The sequence below is a fragment of the Pinus tabuliformis genome, chromosome 6 (assembly GCF_031772625.1).
Source record: "Pinus tabuliformis cultivar Carrire ecotype Pingquan chromosome 6, CPIR1, whole genome shotgun sequence".
Classification (NCBI taxonomy): domain Eukaryota; kingdom Viridiplantae; phylum Streptophyta; class Pinopsida; order Pinales; family Pinaceae; genus Pinus; species Pinus tabuliformis.
In genome coordinates this window covers 156,791,364-156,811,298 of record NC_142292.1, presented here as the reverse complement: position 1 = coordinate 156,811,298, position 19,935 = coordinate 156,791,364, and the positions used below count along the sequence as shown (strand labels likewise).

General features: G+C 38.0%; 1 pseudogene; it reads right to left on the bottom strand.

The window, feature by feature from the left end:
* Positions 1-5,447: 5,447 nt before the first annotated feature.
* On the bottom strand, positions 5,448-6,519 carry LOC149257859 (peptidyl-prolyl cis-trans isomerase FKBP42 pseudogene; annotated as a pseudogene).
* Between the last annotated feature and the right edge of the window lie 13,416 nt (positions 6,520-19,935).

Genomic DNA, 19,935 nt, shown 5'->3' with positions numbered 1-19,935 from the left:
GCAACCTCCCTTTCTTGAGCCTTTTCTAGGCAGGAATATTTCTGCAATAGGTAGCGACATACACTACTTGGCTCTTCAACATTGGGCTCCTCTTGAAGACATTGTTGCTAGTAATCTTCTCCCAACTTGCTGGTAAGCAAATCCCTTTGAAAGTCTGGAACAATCTCATCCTCCTTTGAATCATCTAAATCATAGATCGAACAATCTTTATCGACTTTAATACTAGTTTGTTGAACTTGTTCTCCATTTGAAGGATGTGAATCGTAAACTGAAACCTCTTTGTTAGCCTCATGGTGGGTCTCCTCTTTTTGGGCATCTTCCCATGACTGAGACTGTTGTGGTTCTGCATCACTCAACTCTTGATCAGAGTCATACAAAACATAAGTAGGAGAATCATCAAATTCAGCAGAATAAGATCTCTGAGGGTTTGTTTGAAGCTTGATGTCTCTTTCTTCCCTTTCTTGATTATTGGGTAGTGCTTCTTGATGCAAGTATATGTTTTCTTGGAGTTGAGCCTCATACATATCTTTAGTAGCATCATTAATCTCAGAAATATTTTCAACATTAAAATGTTTACAGAAATCTTCAAACAGACCACTTGGTGGATATAATGTTTTGTAGAAATAATTAAATGCTATGTGAAATATCTTTAAAGAAGATATACTGCCATGAGGTATTTTCCTCTACCAAACTTTAGCTTCATCCAAAGAATACATGAACAATTTCATTTTCACATCTTCAATAACAATACCCTATTGTTCCATTCATTCATGAAAGTCCTTGAGGTGTTGGTTCGGGCATCTATCTGTGCTTCCATTGAATCTAGGAAAATAGGCAGACCATTCGTGATATGGAGGAACATGATGGGGAAAACCAAAACCAAAATAAAAATCCAGTGGGGCAAATTTGTTGGCCAAGAATGCAAGATGAGCCATTTTGAAAAGTCATTTAGGTAAGTGATCTGAAGGTCAAATGTAGGGGAAGTTTTATGTTGTTTAGTGTCAGAACGAGTATGAGGCCTCTTGAAAGCCAGGACGACCAAATAAAAATATAGAAAGTGGAGTTGCCAAGGTGATAGATTTCAACGCACACTTCCCTTGCTCACCTGATAGAGGGAATGTAAAAATTATCATACCCTGGGAAAAATATTCTGATTTGTTCCCAGACAACAACACCAGAATATGTTGTAGCTCCTAGAGACAACCCTAGGGTTGAGGGAAGGGCCAGTGCTTAGGATATCTTAGTATCCCTTAGGAGATAACTAGATGCAGCTCAAGAGATGAATGAAAGTTTTTTCGGTGGTTTGTTCAATTTCCTTTCATAGATATAGATTGAATATACACATGAAGTCTGTATCATTCCAAAGAATAAATGCTTTAGAACTCGTGGCCGACAGACATAGAATGCATCCTAGACTTTTTTGTTGCAGTGAAGATGGGAAGAGGGAAAGTGAGGAGGGAATTCAATGCAGAGGGATGGATAAACACATAATCCTAAGCCACAAATCTAATAGAATTATGAAAGAATAAGAAGATGCAAGTACAAAAATTGTGGAGTGTAGTTTAAGGTTTCTAGCTCGATATTTAACGGGTACGTTCTATTACAACATAACATAGTAAATATGTTATTTCATAGGTACTGTTTGCTACCATAAAAAATAAGTAAATGCATGATTTGTGAATGAATCCGACAGCTTCTATTTACACAATTTCAGAGGAAGAGAAACATACGTGAAATGGCATACAAAGGAGAACACATACTGCATACCCTAAATGCTTGGAATCACCTGGAAATCTTCATTAATCTTCCAGAATGAATTGCATACCACTAGCCCAAACAGGCAAAAATGTGCAGAAACAGAGCAGAGTCATGGAACAAGGAATTTGGACCATAATTGCAACCTCCTTCTCTCTAAACAAAACTTTGAACCTCTGTATTGACAAAATTCAGATCCCTGGAATACAAGATTTGGGAACCTTTAAAATGAGTTTCTTCCCCCTATTTAGAAGGATAGGGGAGTTTGGGACAACCATTAAAAAATATCTTCTAAAGTTACAGTTCTATGATTAACTAGCTATCTCGGTGCTCACATGTTCAAATGATTACATAACAAATTGATTCCTTATTTAAAATGCAACAAATTATAAAATAAAGAACATGGGAAAAATGCATGATGGACACATCAAAATATCTCCATGCGGATTCCTGTGATTGCCTATGATTAGGCCAAGTCTCTGCCATGGTGTTCCTCTACATTCACCAGCGGATATGCCTATTGCTTTCTCCCCTTAACTGCTCAAATTCCCCATTTTCTGGAGCTCGAAGCAATCAACTATGGTGGGATTAGCAGTGCTCTATAACATAGCTACCGATCCATCCATCTACATACACTCTAGGAAATACTTATAGGAACCCAATATATATCGTAAATCTTATAAAATATTATTATAAAACATAAAACTCTGATCGCCCTTGGCTCCTCTTGCTTAAGCTATTTTATCGCTTCTCAACGATGGGACCACTGCCTACGACCAAAGGATTAATACATAGGCACTGCAATATCGGAGAATTCTATCCTTGTAACTTCATTTGAAATGATATTCCAAAAACATAAAGTTTCGATGCCTTCAATCTCTTCTCGCATTGGCCCTCTTCCTATTCATCCCATGGGACCGGGTGCCATGATCTCAGCCTTATCACTTGGGTGATAAATCCTTTGGGTTCCTATCAAGGCCTATATCCCTTTGTAATTTGAGCTCCACCCTTGGTTCTTTAGATAGTCATGACCAAGATCCACCACATATCGGAGCCCCTCTTCATCGTAATTTTTCCAAATTATAATTTTCACAAGAGTTACAAAATTCACATCCCTCATATGGCCCATAGCACTTAGGTAATAAATCTTCTCTGCACCCTTAATTCTTTGGAGTTCCCATGATCAGACGCCATATAATATCGAAGCTCTATTCATAGGAAGTTTTCAAATTGAGAATTAATCTTGGAGTTTTGAAAACTCCCACATCTGATGGGCTCGTAGCTCTTGGTGATCTGCCCCAGCTCTGTGCCCTTGGTCCTTTTAAGTCTTTGTGACCAACTGCCACATGATTTTGGAGCTCCTTCCATCGTAGGTTCTCCTAATACAAATTAAACTAAATTTTCGATGGCCTTTCTCTCTGAAATTCTTTATAATTCTTGGGTGCTTGGCCTTGGTCCAAGCCCTTAGTTATTTTACCTCTTTGTGACCAAGTGCCATCATATATCGAATCCCCTCTCATCAGAAGCTTTTCAATTTAGAATTGAAATGAAGTTTTGATGGTGACCATCCTCTGAAATTCTATCTTAGCACCTCAGTGCTCTACCCAGTTCTATACCCTTGGTCCCTTTAGTTCCCAGTCACTGACTACAACATGATTTTGAAGCTCCTCTTCATCTTAATATTTCTCAAATGTTAATTAAAAAAGAGTTCCAATATCCTCTTCCTCTGAAATTCAGACCTTTGAAGTGACATCATGATGATGTCTTCATCTCCACATGGCTCCTCCTGAGTGGTGACACATGTCACCAAGGTTTGTCCCTTTAGGTCCTCTAAAATGCTGAAATCACCTACCACATTTCCTTGTCTCTCCACTTCATGCTGATGTAGTGTTCCCTGTCAGCTTCTCGGAACCAACGATCTGCTTCCATGGATCTAGTTTTGAGGAGAGAAAAAGGGTCCCTAGGGTCCTTGGTTTTGCACTAGTTTCCTTTGTATTTTCATGACCAATCGCCAGTCTGTATCAGAGCCCTTTTCATCAGAACTTTTTCCGAAAGAGTTATGATGCCTTTTCAAACCTCTGGTATTCCTCCTTTGCCCTTATGTGCTCTGCCTGCTCTACACCCTTATTTCTTTGAGGTATTTGTGGCCAAGTGCCAACATATATCAAATCCCCTCTCATCAAATGTTTTTCAATAGGGAATTAAAAAAGTTCCAATTATTTCGATCCTTCAAATAACTGACCTCTGATATGCCTTCCTGCCATCCTTCCCGATATCGAGCTTTGATGTGATCGAGTCCTGAATTTCATCACTCCTCTTTCAATTTCAGATTTCATTTTGTCTTTGAGACTTAGCCTTTTGATTTTAGCCTCCTCATCGTGATTTCGTCCTCCAATATTTGCTCTCTTCTTTAACCTTTTTGCACTTAGGGTCTCCCTTTTTGGCCACCATTCGACATCATTTGACACCATTGCAAACATGTGTAATAGGTGACAACACAACCATGATTCAAAATGAGGAAATCCTTCCTTTCTGTAAAAGAGGAGATGTTTTTCCTTTACAATGTAAGAGAACCTTCCACCTAGACTAATTTCTAGAACTAACTAATTAGCTAAAATATAAAAATAAATAAGAGGAAAAGTGGCCTTGCCAAATGAACAATGATACAATCAATAGTTTATTATAATGGACCCCATAAAGTGGGTCAATCCTCAAAGGCATTTCATGAATAATTAATTTAATCCAACACCTTTCACTATATCCTTCTAAAAATGCAAAAACTGGCTTGAAAACCACATGCATCAATCTTAAGATAAAACCACGTTCCCATGAACATTTGTTACAGAGTTTTGGCCATCTTCTCAATCCAAAAATGAAAATAGATGTTCGAAATACCCATTCCAAGGTGTGAATGGATTCAACAATTAAAATCCCATGGAATGAAATGAAAATAGGTAAACTTCAGTGTTGTGGGCTCTTGATCATGAGCTTTGAAACAGGTTGAACTTCCACAACTGGTTTGGTTTACCACCTTACACCATTTAGTATTGAATGGATGTCAAGGTGTTGGGTGAGTGACTTGAACTATGTGGGCTTGGTCAATATATCCACTCGTTGCCTTAGATAAACACTAACAAGGGAACATAGGATTATCCAACTTCCTGTTTAACTAGGGCCTTGGTTCTTCCACCACTGTTACTCTTAACCATGTATTAGATGGATTTTACCTTAGCCAGTGATTGAAATCGATTGGGACTAATTGGGTCCTTGCAACTATAAACCTTGATTCAAAAGAGTCGTCACCACCTCCTTTTTATATACCATTTTTCCTATACCCCATCATACATGTGGTCAAGCTTTAAAAAAGAATTCTCTCTTGGAATAGAACCACATTCCCACGTTTGAATTACAATTTTGCAAGGGGTTCATTATGCAGGGCACAAAATAACAATCCTTGATTGAGGATTGTTTCCCATGGCAACAACGAATGCCTTATTCCCCTGAGGAGCTATGAAAGGGGTGCCATATTTGTGCATAAATTTATCCATTGCTCTATCCTGACCAGAGTGATGTGGCATGTTCTCAATAACTAATTATTTAAGTACTTATTCTTAAATTATTCCCTACATAATATTGTCACCATGATAGACCCTTAAATCATCATTCCATTTAGATATAACACCCTAATACAATCATTGTATCACTGCCTTATTTTCACGAGAATTTTTACTAACTTTCAAAAATTCCTCTCTTGCATCATCAGTCTACTCTAGAGCAGCTCGTTCCTTACCATGTCTAAATAAAGTCTCCGTATTATTCTCATCCTCAGCTAATACCATGTTACACTAGCCAATGGCTTCTTCATAATGGTTCAACTTCAACAAACATTGAACCATATTAAGATTGCAATGGTTCTTCACAATAGTCACCATATCCTTGTATTTTCCAAACAAATGAAAAATAAAATTATCTCCCATGTATGCTAGGGCCATTTCATACTGTTGCAAAGCCTCTACTACGTTTTCCTCAATTACCTTCCCATCGCCTCTTATTTACTGCTTTAATTCACTCCTTTATTGTCATATCACTGCCTTCCTTAACTTCCTTGGCTTACTTGAAACCAATAAGCTCAACTTCATATATATATTGGCTCTAAGTGGTACATTTGGAAAAGAGGATTTCCCTTCTTCCACATAACTTAATTTATAGGCCACATGAAGCAAGGCATGTTCACTAACTCTCATGTTAGCCACACCAATGGTGAAGCCACCCAATTCTTTTTCTAACTACCCAAAACTAATTAAAATGACTATTATTCTTGCCACCATATTAATTCCCTAAAGGATTGTTCCCATTATCAACATTGATGATTTGTTTCATAATGAAGAACCCCCCTTTCCTATTTATGGACACAAATGATCAAGATAAGTAGGATGTCCCTGTATTAACTATCCCCTGGATCTAAATTTTTGGTGATTCTTTTCTAATTGCAAAACAAAAAACTTAGTACTGACATCCACTTCGAATTTCTTCAATCATAATAATCACATATTAGCTCACTCATCAACACCACGATATTTGCAAAAATACTATTTGTACCTGAAGAAGGAAGATCACACTATTGACTAGTCAGACACTTGTAAACTTTGTCAATTTTAAACTTTTTTCGATAATTTCTCTAATAATTATTTAAAGGTGCTCAATTACCAGCTGGGGAATATTTCTAATAGAACCCACATAGGTTTCATAAATCACCCTTTCCATACTTCCCTTAAGAATTCATATAATGCTGTAAATAAATCATGGCCTGATGTTGCACTATAAATCTCAAAATATCTAATCATAAGATACACACCTATAATGAGGATATTTTGATCCTAGTATGCTTATAAGAGAACAATAAATATGTTGATGATGTAATGCTACAATTGAACTTGCTTTATTTCCCTAAGTAAGGCAACCTATTCGTATCCAACCCTTTTCACCAAATGCAAGTGAAAATATTTGTCATAGGTACCCCTGATAAAAGAAGGGGTAACATAACATACAATTTGAGCGGTAATAAAGACAACAATTAAGAGTATTCTTCTATGAAGATGTGCCTCCTTTGGTGATAGGGGAATCAAGTTGCAGTTTGATGATTTAAGATCATTATAGAAACTCTATAGGTGTGAGAAGACTGCAACCATTGTTTCACTATTTTTCTGGACAAATTCTCAAGTCTTGTTTATTTAGCATTACATCACTAGTTTGAATTTTCTACAAGAGAATGTTTGTATTTCTAAAGCATATTTTCAAGATGGAGAGAATATGGAATCTTTATGAGAACCTTCTTCCATATTAAACATTTCCTCTAGCTACCCGATGAACTCAACATACCTTGGTACAAATCCTACGAGGATTTATTTCTTTAGAATTAAAAAAAATTGTACTAATTTTTTATAGTAAGATTAAACAAATATTTTGTGAAATATCATGAATGGCATGATATACCTTGAGTAGCCTTTTTCCAATGGTTTATCCATAAACTGGTTACTTCCTTTAAAATTCATTTTCGAGACATTAGACTGACAAAATAGATCATATGATTTATATTGTAGGCCACGAGACTATTTTCAAAAGATAAAATACACTTGTTTAGAGTTATACTATATATTGGGTCCAGATAAGAAAGAATCGCATAAAGAAGTTGCATTATACACTTTATCACTATCCTATTCTTCTCAAATTTACCATACATATAATTAAATACTTGAAAATAAAAGACTGCAAAACCAACATTCAATCCCCATGAGCATGGTATTTGTTAAAAGAAAATATTGCACAACTAACACTGAATGCATAGTTAAGCATGAACGATACCTCACAAATAAGCCAACTCTCCATCTTGAAGAAAATTTAATTTGATCTTAACCTTAAAGGACTCCGGTAGCGTTTAAATAGCACTCCAGCTGACTATTTCAACCAATCGCGACATCAAGGCAGCCTGATGCTAATTTCCAAGTTTCCAATGGTTGGAATTAATGGTACAATTACCACTGACTTTCTTCAAACCCATGGGAAAGATGTCACAATAGACGCAAAAGGTAGATAAAGATCGATGGTGAACAATTTCAAAAAAAATTCCTCTGGGTGTTACTACATTGAAATTGAAAAAATCCATAACTCACCATAAATTACATTAATTATCAATTATTAAATCTAATTATTGATGAATTATTGATAAGTGAAATAGTGAAGCCATCATAGATGATTGGAAAGATGTTATATTTAAGCCGATGTGGTCTATATTAAAATTGAGATACCTGAATTTCAATGTTTCATAAATTAAAAATTGTTTAGTAATAGCTATGTGATAAGCCTGGAATATTCTTAGTATTAGTGGTAACCCGACTAAATTAAGAAGTTGAGAAATGAAATATCACACTCTTCTTTTTTCTAAAAGAAATGGTGGACTTAGTTGAATCTCAGAAAATGATATCTAACATAAATCGTGGTAACATAGGGATTTCTTCGAACATAGGGTGGGTCCTATTCATTTTGATCATTATCAAAAGCTGTAGTCTAACTAGCCAGAGGAATTGCCCAGAATGTTATGGAAACTCTGGTAATTTTTAGAGAAAATCCGGCAAGGCTTTTTGTAATTATAGTTGTTAAACTTCAAATTTTTAGGTGTCCTAGATGTTTTTGATGGTGCTGAATCCATTTCCACCATCAAAAATAAGATTCGAACACTTTTTCTACAAGATTTTTTGAATTTTTTTTTCCCAGATTCCAGCCACTTTTGGCTGTCCGAGCAATTCCTCCACCTCGTTAGATGACTCCTTCAATGCTTTTGATATACGAATGGTTACTTATGACTTGATTATAATTTGTATGGCCATCATTCTTAATTTTATCTTTGAAGGACTCGCTTTCACCGAAAATAGGAATGGTGATGCCGGTGGCGCCAAGAAAGTATTGGGCGGAACCAAGCCCTTCATTGTGCGGTACTGTAGTCCTACACGACTCTTTTTTATTAAATCATCTAATTCATCTCATGTCCCTAATTTTGCTTTCTTACAAGTATTCAGGTCTTGCATGTGCAGACTCGGAGACATAATAGCATGCAATGAATTTGCGGAATGCTAGAGCAAAGAAATGATGTTATTGTTGATGATGTCTCAATTAAATAAAGATTGATTTCGATTTTCTTTAATGGGCACCACATCAAAGGCACCAAGTTTATCTTGATTGTAGGTAGCTTGACCACCTCTACATGGCAAAATGGGCCCCTCCATCTCTGCCACAGTCTCCGTTTGTAATCTATCCAATGTCGTGACAGAAAAGTTTTAGAAACTTTTCAGGGAGTTGGGTAAGTGCCAGTGTATGTCGAATTAATTGTCAAGTTAATGTTGCAGGTGACAGGTCCAGGACTCCTGGTCTCTTTCCAATTCCCAACTCCCCCCAAAATGAATTCAAATCATCCATTTTCAGCGGAAATTTTTTAATTCTTCCGGGTATCCTTCCAGATCCCTTTCCAATCCCCAACTCCCCCCTAGATGAATTCAAATCATTTATTTTCGGGGGGCAGTTTTTCAATTCTTGTGGGTATCCTTTCTTCAAAGCTGAGGCCTACAACTCTATGCAGTGATATGGAAGAAGCAACGATGAATAGATGGAGCTTTAAGAAACTGAGAGATGCTTGCAGCGAATTGGGCTTCTTCCATATTATCAATCGCGAGTCGGCACGCATCATCTTCCAAGTTTTGGCCAGAAATCTCCGTATGTTTATTTTTTTCTATTATGAAAAATTAAAACCTGTACTTATGAAGTCAGCCATATCCAGAATAAGTGTTTGATAGTTTTTATCATGTCTTGCAGAGAGACGATCCAGAAATACATGTCCAAGATATAACAAGATGATGTGGGTGGCCTCCAGATCCAAACAAAGGAAGGAGAGTGAGTTGATACCGAGCCCATTCCTGGATCATTAGGTCACTCTTTACAGGTGAGAAACTAAACTATTTTTTTGTTTTCCAGGCTATTAGAATAGGGTTGTAGGGGTATTCAAACAAATATTGATTTAAATATTAATTAGAATTAGGTTGTAGAAGAATATTTAAACAATAGTTAATGTAAAATTGAATGGCACATTTGAAGTAATGGCAAATACTGCAGCCTAGAGCACCAGTGGTTCATGGCAAATCCAAAAGGAACAGGTTGTCTATAGACTTCTTTTTGTTATTTTCAGAGGAAGCGGAAATTGTTACTCCTTGAGAACTGATCACCTAGGAGCATCGCCAACTATACAGAGCAGTTACAACAAGTCGAGATCTCAAGCTGCATGCGATGCAAATATGGGATGAAGTATTGGCAGATCGCTTACTGACCATGGGTTATTGTGAATGGCTTAATCGTTAGAGTTACTATGATGTTAACACAAGAGTGTGCATTGGACTTCTGTTTTAATAATTTAATAATGAACCAAAAGCTTTTGGTTTCCATTTCTTTTTTACTTCTAAATTATGCATTAATTTATCAATGTTTATGGCTTAACCGTTAGAATTTCAATTGACCATGATGTAACACAAGAGTGTGCATTGGACTTCTTTTACTTCTAAATTATGCATTCATTTATCATTGTCTTATATCTGCCTGTCTTAACGGTGTCTTTATTGGCATGACACATTTCTTTTAATAAATTTCAATTTTTTTACTTTTATGTTATGCGTTAATGTTTAAAACTTGGTATTTAATTATTATTATTTTTTTGATAAAATATAAATTTAGTTTATGTTTAAAAAAACTTAACTTAAATAAATAATATATATTTTAATAAAATATAAAATAATATTTGATATTTGGTTTATGTTTAAAAAAAGAAATTAAATAAATAATAAAATATTAAGATTAGAGATTATTAGATTAAATGAAAATTCATTTATAAAATATAAAATAATATTTGATATTTGGTTTATGTTTAAAAAAATGAAATTAAAAAAATAAAAAAATATTAAGATTAGAGATTATTACATTAAAATAAAATATATTTATAAAAGAGAAATTAATAATTTTTGTTTTTGAGAATTAGAATAAAAACTAAGTAACAATTTAATTATGTTGATAGATGTGTTTATTTAGAATACGACTTCTAAAACGTTTATTTAATTATTAATAATTATTAGGTGGATGATAGAGATGTAACCTGTTAGCCTCCTGTTGCAACAGGTGTTCATCTTTCATGATTGACATTTTTACATGCCAAATATGTCATACTTTGCATGCTACAATGCTCCATATTTCCAAAAGAGGCGAAAGAAGAGGCCATGAAAGTGTGCTAGTCTAAATGCCACTGCTGTATTCCAATTTTGATGAGTTATTCCATTTTGAAGAGTTTTTCAGTAAAGGGAAGGCCAAACAGCTTAATCTTGGCCTCCCTACGTTTCAATTTCCTGTTTTAGAATATAGAGAATCAATATCTGTCCAAATAGCTTAATCTTGGCAGATTTGTAGATAGGTAGAGAAACAAAGGAGCCCAACTGCTTAATCTAGGCCCTTGGAAGAAATAAGTGTAGATTTAGATAGGAGGGCAGTCAAAAGAAAAAAAAGGATAATCAGGGTCTGCAAGTCCAAGTGCACCCATGCAAAAAGAAGAAAAAATGCTAGGTAAGTAGGCTGGGTAGGTAGTTTTGTAGTTGCAGAATCAAGCTATGTGATCCATTTCAGTTTTTAAGTGTTATATCCATTCAGATCACAACTATGATGTAGTTTTTCATTCAGATCAGATCAAGCGAGGCATGTCTAACTCCCCCTTCTTCTTACTCCCCAAATCACTCACTAACGTCCCCTAAAGAGGTCAAGATCTGCTTGATATCTCTTAGTTTCATCATTTTCATATCAGTCGCCTGGGTAAATATCTGCTTTACTCAAAGAATCTCCATACTTCCTCTACAAGTCTCACTTCTCCTTAATAAGCCTAAGATTTCTATCCTTAGCGCTTTTCTCACAAATTCATATTAACTCCTAACTCTACTATCTAGCTCCTTAGATCATTTCCTTATCCCCTATTGTACAAAAACTATATAAAATCCCAAAATATTACATATTCCCCTCCCCTTGGCATTATAGCCATATTTATCAAGTTCGGGAAATAGTAGTCCATCTGGGGCTCCTACTAACCCTTCCGCGTCCTAACCTAGAGTTAGTTTAACCCCTGGTTAGACTAACAACCATTCCCCTTTAATCCTAAACCCTATAAAACCCATTTTCCGCCCTTATCCTAAAGTTGTATATATAAAACATTTAACCCGCGTCGACGGATAACCTATTAACCCACGAACCTAAAGTTTTGAAACCCCTGCGGCATTGTATAAATATTCGAATATTCGGGCGGGCCTCGTCCCTAACTCTCCGCCGCCTTGTCTCCCATCAGCCGTTCAATACCCCGCGCCACAGATCAATGGTGGGCGGGTGTTTTCATAGCCCGATGTGCCGAGGGTTAACGTCCGGGAGATGGGCGGTTTTCCCGTCATACTCCCGCCACGCGTCGCCCTCCCGGCTGTGGTGGAGCCTCCTCCTCCGAAACCGCTTCTGCACAAAAGCGGTGCGATACAAACCGGATACCGCCTTCTGTCCTCCCACATCACCGCCAGCTCATCCACTTGCGTTGGCCTCCTGCCACTGTGTCACTGCCACATCCTCACCCCTACCGTACCGCCACGTCACCCTGCTGACATCACACTGCCACGTCACCGCCGTACTGGGACCCACTGCTGACGTCATGCTCACACAATCACATAGAAAGGGCGCAAAGGCGAAAATCGCAGCACAGGAAGCCCAGAATGAAAAATCGAGGCAGTTTTTGATGTGCGATTAGTGCTTAGCGCTAATCGCACATTGCTAAGGAAAATAGGCTAAAATGGAAGCCCCTCATGGCTCGGCTACCAGCAGGCGCTTAAAATCGCAAAATCACAAGAATTTCTTCGCACAGGATTCAGAAAAGGGGCAAAAGACAGTTCTTAAAGCAGCAGAGGGCTGAACAGCAGCCATAAAAGGTCTATGGGACAGTTTAAAGCATTCAGAAGATAGAAAGGCGCACATCTAGTGCCAAAGCATATCAAAGAAGCGGCAAAGAGTATCAGTTAAATGTTTTAATGGAAATCTTCATTTCCCGAAGCAGGTGAACATTGAATGGCCTCCAACAAAGTCAAAGAAAGCGGTGATAGCCCATCAAGGCTCTCCGATCACAGCTAAAGCATTTAAAGCCACCGAACAGCAATGGATCAGAGACCAATGCGCAGTTATGGCCAAATGAACAGCACAGAGCCACCAGGACAGATTTCAGCTCATTTTTGAGGCAGTTGCCTCGAGCACAGCTCGAAGATATTATCTTGCATTTACTTCTGGACAAGATTAGGTTAAAAGACTCGGTTTCCTCAGACCTATTTAGGTCGGCTGTAATGGATTAATTTTGGATATTTTTTCCTATTTATACCACCCTTTGTATTGTTTAAAGGGTTGGTTGGTTGTATTGCTCCATGAGAGACTCGCTCTGTATACTTGATGTTTTACTTAATCAAAGACTGCTGAAAAGCTTGGAGGAATGACTGTCTGCTCTGTGTTTAATGGTTTGAAGAAATGAATGTGGAATTCTTGTGCTGCAACATGACTCAATAAGTTTTCCTACCTCTGTTTTCCATTGATATACCATCTAAAATAGCAGGAAAAATGAATAGTTTAGACTTGGTTTAATTGCCCTCTATGCTCAATTTCTGCTGTTTCTTTATGTTTTCATCTGGATTAGTAATAAATATGAATTCCCTGTGGCTCATATTTCCCCTAATTCACTCATGTTTGACAGTTATCTAGGAATTCTTTACTGCTCCTAGATAGAGCTCATTCACCTTCCCTCTGTTAAGCTGAACGAGAGATTCTTAACTGCCTCTCATTCCTTAGCCCTCATTCCATCCTTTTAGCTTGAATCATTGTTTCATGTGCCGCTAGCTTGCTCCATATTCCTCTCCTGTGACCAAGAAACGCACCAACAGTGTTACTCTTTGACTCCACACCCAATGGTTCTAAAACATTTAGGCTATCCCTGCGTCTCTACCCGAAAGCATCAATCGTCCCACCAAAATCAAAACAAAACCCCCTGAACTCAATAACTAGCCTAAAATCATCTTCAACAAAGCTAAACCCTAAAGAGAGAGCCCTCTCTGACTGCTGGTAGGCTAGGATCTGCAGTCCAAAGATTGGTTTGTGGTTACCTCGGCCGTATCCCTTTTAGGAGCTTTAGGGACAACCTGAGTGATAACATAATGGCGACTCCACTGGGGACCATCCTCAGTTAATTTCACAAAACAAGTTGGAAAGCTCTGCTGAGAGAGAACCAGACCTGCAAAAAGTTTCTTTCTAACCCATATATTCTTAGAAAAATCCCCAAAAAACAAGCTAGAAGCTGGCTCCCAAAAAGAATTCACGTTATACAAGGTCAAATCCAGACCCAAATCCCCCAGCTACTTTTGAAAATCCGAATTTAATCCCAAGAAAACTCAAGAAACTAGAGCGAATAGAGGATTTTGCTGATTCTAGTCCTCAGATAGTTCAGCCAGGCTTTGTTCCAACCCCTGTCAAAGTTTTATTCCATTCAACCCCTACTTCCCCTTGTTCATCATCCACCTCTCAAAGCACTCCCTCCACACCTCCATTCACTGCACATACTACCACTACCACCACTGTTGTTACAACTGTTCCAGTTGTTCCTGTTGTTCCACTTATCCCTGTGAATATGGCTAATAGATATGCACCCCTGCAATTACCTGCTAATCCTGGGGCTATGCCTCAGGATTATCAAACAAAAATCACCTATTTTGATGGAACTGGTTCTTCCACAGCCCTTCAGCATACCAAGAAGATGCAAGACTATTTTGAGAACTACGAGATAGATGATGATAGCGTGAGAATGAAGATTTTTGTCCAAATTTTGACAGGTGATGTCAGAACTTGGTTTAGAGCACTCACAGCCAATTCTATAGTAGACCCAGAAGCCTTATACCAGACATTTATCAATATATGGGAGAAAAAGAAAGACCCCTTGCACATATTATCTGAATATGACACCATCAAAAGAGGCCCTCAAGAGTCTGTCTTGGACTATTGTGCAAGATTTAATAATGTTTATAATGCAATACCACAGAACTTAAGACCTCCACCTGATCTTGCTTTGTATAAATTCCCTGATGGTTTTGATACTAATATGGCTTATCAGTTAAGGGAAAGAGCCCCTCAAACCCTTGCAGATATGCAAAATGTTGCTGTCAGCGTAGAAGCAAATCTAATTGCCAAAAGAAACAGAGCTAGAACCGAGAGAAGAACCACCTTTAAAGAGGAACCTTCAGCCTTAGATCAAAAGCTAGATGCTATTATTAGTGGCATGCACAGGCTGGGAGACAGAGTAGAGAGTGTTGAGAGGAAATCTTCATGGGAAGGACAACAGCCTAATGCCATAAGGAACCCAAATTTCAGGAAAACTCAGAACACAAATGCTGGCAGGTCTAGCCCAGACCATGATGTAAGGCCCCCTTTTCATGAAAATTATGCTGAAGCATCTACATCTAGTGAGCCCACAGAGGACACTCACATGAACTTAGTGGATTTAAAGGGTCAGCAACAAATTTTCCTAACCCAAGAAGACCAAGATGAGCATGACTTTAATCAATTTCAAACTAAGTCTGGTGAGTCTTTTGACTTTAAACAAGGTTATGAGTCAGCTGTTTATGAGGTCCACAAACAGTATAAGCTGAGGACAAGAACCATAGATGTGCCCGAAAAAGTTAAACCAAATGATACCAAGCAGCCGAAGAAGATCAAAGAAAAGGCTGCCATCATAGAAACTGTTGATATAACTGTCCCAAACCCGCATCAAGTGACTGTAGAGGATGTCACAAACATGCAGCCCTCTAATGATCAGCCTCTGCCACCTTCTTCCTCAAAAGAAGATTTGAACTGCACTCCTAAAAGCCTTCCAAAAACAGAAATACCGCAAGGTATCACTCACTACAACTCTGATAATCAAGAGGAAAACGCAGAAAATACACTTGAGAAAGGGAAATCTGCTACTGCCAACACAAAGACTCCATTAGAGAAACCATTTAACTTAGAGGCAGAAATAGGTAGATTGAAGATATCCATCCCTTTATCTGAACTTGCAAAACATGACATCTATAGGCAACAAATTCAAAGATCACTGCAAATCCCAGAGAATAAGGATGATGTGAATGTTCTTGATGATCAGCCTGAATTGCTGTTCGGTCCAGAAGTTAACGGAAAATCAACATATGGATATGTTCTACCCTTTTATGTTAGTTTGCACATACATGACAAAGTCTTGCACAATGCCATGTTTGACTCAGGTGCCTCACACAATCTTATGCCCAAAGCTGTAATGGAAAAGCTAAACCTTGAAGTCACTAGGCCATACAAAGATCTATTTTCCTTTGACTCAAGTCAAGTCAAGTGTTTAGGCCTCATCAAAGACTTGTGTGTCTCCTTAGTCCAATATCCCAACAAGACAATCCTCATGGATGTGGTGGTTGCTGACATTCCACCAAAGTATGGCATGCTATTGTCAAGATCTTGGGGAGCAAAACTCCAAGGATCCCTCCAATTAGACCTCTCTTATGCCACTATATCTGTCTTTGGGCAACCAAAGAGACTATATAGAGAAACACTAATGAAATATGTGGTAAGTAGTGAGGACAAGCCTGAAAATTTTCCTATTTACTCAATCCATTCTGATATGGATTCTTTTATTTTGTTTAATGATGAAACAGGTCCTCCAACTGATGATAAGCCTTTGGCTTTAGAACTAGACACACACATCAGTGAGGAATCGGTTGCCCATACTGATGAAACTGTCAAAACAATCAAGGCAACCAGCATACAAGAGGAACCTCCCCAAACAGAAATTTCAAATCTGCCCAATCCTAAAATGGTTGAAAGTCTTGATACTAACCACAAGAAAGAAATCACGTGGTATTTAGAGTTTGATGGCTCCGTTAACAAGTTAGGAGCAGGGGCAGGTGTATGGATTCACAATACACATAACAATCATGCAGAAGGCCATGCCTATAGACTAAATTTCAAATGCACCAATAACATGGTAGAGTATGAGGCTCTCCTGTTAGGCCTTAAACTGCTCAAAGCTCTAGGAGCTGCAAAAGTATCCATTCTAGGTGACTCTGATTTAATCATACAACAAATGAAAGGCAACTTTGTTACCAATGACAATAGAATGAGGGCCTATAGGACTGCTGCCACTAATATACTCAATGCTTTCACTGAATCCAAGCTTGCAAAGATTTCAAGAAATCATAACATTCATGCACACAGCCTAGCCACTTTTGCTAGTACATGCAAGCTTCCCTTTGAGCCAAATCACCATTTCACTGCTGAGATAAAACATAGGCCTGCTGTCCCAAATAATGTTAAAGATTGGCAAGTGTTCGAAAGTGATGCCTAGATTAACAATTTCCTCACTCTTGAGCATGGGTTTTCAAATATTAACATTGACATGGATGCTACGATGGAGGAACAACAACAAATGAATGAAAATCAGTAGGCTGTAACAGCTATAACAGCCAAGCAAATGCTAAACCCAACTGTTTTTGACAATGCAAATATAGAAGAGCTGAAACAGATGCATTTGGAGGAAATAGCCAAGACAGAGGCCGGGATCATTGATCTAAAGGATAAATTTCTGCCTGCTGGCCTCACTCCATTAGAAGACATGCTTGATGCTAATGATGTTCCTAAAAAGCCAAAAATGTAGCCCCTAAATGCTGCTATAGAAGAACACAACATTGGAACAGCAGAGAAGCCTAAAATGATTAAATTGTCCAAAAATCTACCACCCGATCAAAAGCCCAAATATGTTGATTTGTTCAAAGAATTCCAAGATGTATTTGCTTGGAGTTATGAGGACTTGAAGTCCTATGATACCTCAGTAATCCAACAGACCATTCCCTTAAAACAAAACCAAAAGCCCTTCAAACAGAAACTAAGGAGAATCAATCCTGTGCTTCTCCCTTTGATTGAAAAGGAAGTGAAAAGAATGTTTGAAGCAGGCATAATAGCACCCATCAAATTTTCTGATTGGGTATCCAATCTTGTTCCTACAAGAAAGAAGACAGGTGAGATTAGGCTATGTGTAGAGCTAAGAAATTTAAACCAAGTCTCCCTAAAAGACCACTACCCATTGCCCAAAATGGATCATATTCTGCAGAGAGTAGTGGGGCCATCTAGAATCTCTTTGCTAGATGGTTTTTTAGGTTTCAATCAAATATTTGTTCACCCGGATGACCAAGAAAAGACAGCCTTTACCACACCGTGGGGAACATTTAAGTATGTAAAGATGCCTTTCGGACTTAAAAACGTTGGTGCTACCTTTCAAATGGCAATGGATATTGCATTTGCCAAAGAAATACATGATTTCCTAGTTGTCTACCTCGATGACTTAACCCCTTTCTCTAAATCTGATCAAGAGCACCTAAAACATTTGAGGCAAATATTCATGACATGTAGGAAATATGGCATTTCCTTGAACCCCAAGAAGTCCCTCTTCAGCCTTGAAGAAGGAAAACTTCTTGGCCATATCATATCAAAGGATGGGATTAGAATTGATCCTGAAAGAATCCAAGCCATCCTCCAAATTCCATATCCAAGAAACATAAAAGAGTTGCAAGCATTCCTTGGAAAGATCAATTTCCTAAGGAGATTTATCCCAAATCTAGCTGAATTGATACGACTGTTAAGCAACATGTTAAAAAAGGATGCCAAGGTAAAATGGTCTCTTGAAACCAAACAAGCCTTTGAGAGTATCAAATCTGCCTTAACCCAAGCCACTGTACTCACAAGTCCACAATTTGATAGGGACTTCATCATATTCTCATTTGCATCTGATCACACCATAGCTGCTATCCTTTTGCAAAAGGATGATCAAGGAGCTGAAAAGCCAATTGCCTTTTTCAGCCGAGCCTTAAGAGATGCCCCTTTGAAGTACCCAATCATGGAGAAGTATGCCTATGCCCTGGTTAAAGCAATCAAAGATTTCCGAGTTTACATTTTATATTCACATGTGATTGCCTATATCCCAAATGCTATTGTAAAAGACATATTAACCCAAGAGGGGTTAGAGGGCAAAAGAGGCAAGTGGATTGCTAACATTCTTGAGTATGACATAGAAATAAAAGCAACCAAGCTCATAAAGGGACAAGGTTTAGCCAAACTGATGTCCGAAACAAACTTCCAAGCCTTAAACATTAACCAATTGGACAATGAACAGGAGTTGGCGACTCCACGGATCAGTGAAACCTTTTTGCAATCCCCATGGTATGATGATATATGCTTTGTATTGTTAAACCTGTTCGCTCCCCCAGGATTGTCCAGAACCAAGAAAAGATTTTTGAAAATGAAGGCTTTAAAGTTTTGTGTCATAGATGGTGCATTATTTTGGAAAAATCATGAAGGCATATTTCTTAATTGTTTAACTATGAATGAAACTAACAATGTCATGAAAGAATTCCATGCAGAGGACCGCGGAGGACATCTATATTGGAAGTCCACTACTGATAAAATTTTAAGGGCTGGTTTCTATTGGCCCTCTTTGTTTGCTGATGTAAAGAAGTTTGCTATCTCATGTCACAAATGCCAAATCTTTGAGGGCAAAAGAAAGCTGATACCCTTGCCCCTTAAGCCCATCTCAACCGAGAAACCTTTTCAACAATGGGGTCTTGACTTCATTGGAGAAATCCATCCCTCTTCCTCAGGCCAACACAAGTGGATTTTAACAGCCACTGACTATTTCACCAAATGGATTGAGGCCATCCCATGTAGGCAAGCCAATGATACCACCATTATCCAATTCCTTGAGTGCAATATCCTTTCTAGATTTGGCTGCCCTGAGAAGATCATTACTGACAACGCCGCTGCCTTCAAATCCAAAAAGATGATCAATTTTTGCCATAAATTTCACATCACCTTGGGGCATTCCACAGCCTATTACCCCCAAGGTAATGGCTTGGCTGAGTCATCTAACAAGAGCCTGATTAGTATTATCAAGAAGATCTTAGAAGAAAACAAAAAGAACTGGCATAGAAAGCTCACAAATGCCCTATGGGCAGACAGACTTTCAACAAAGAA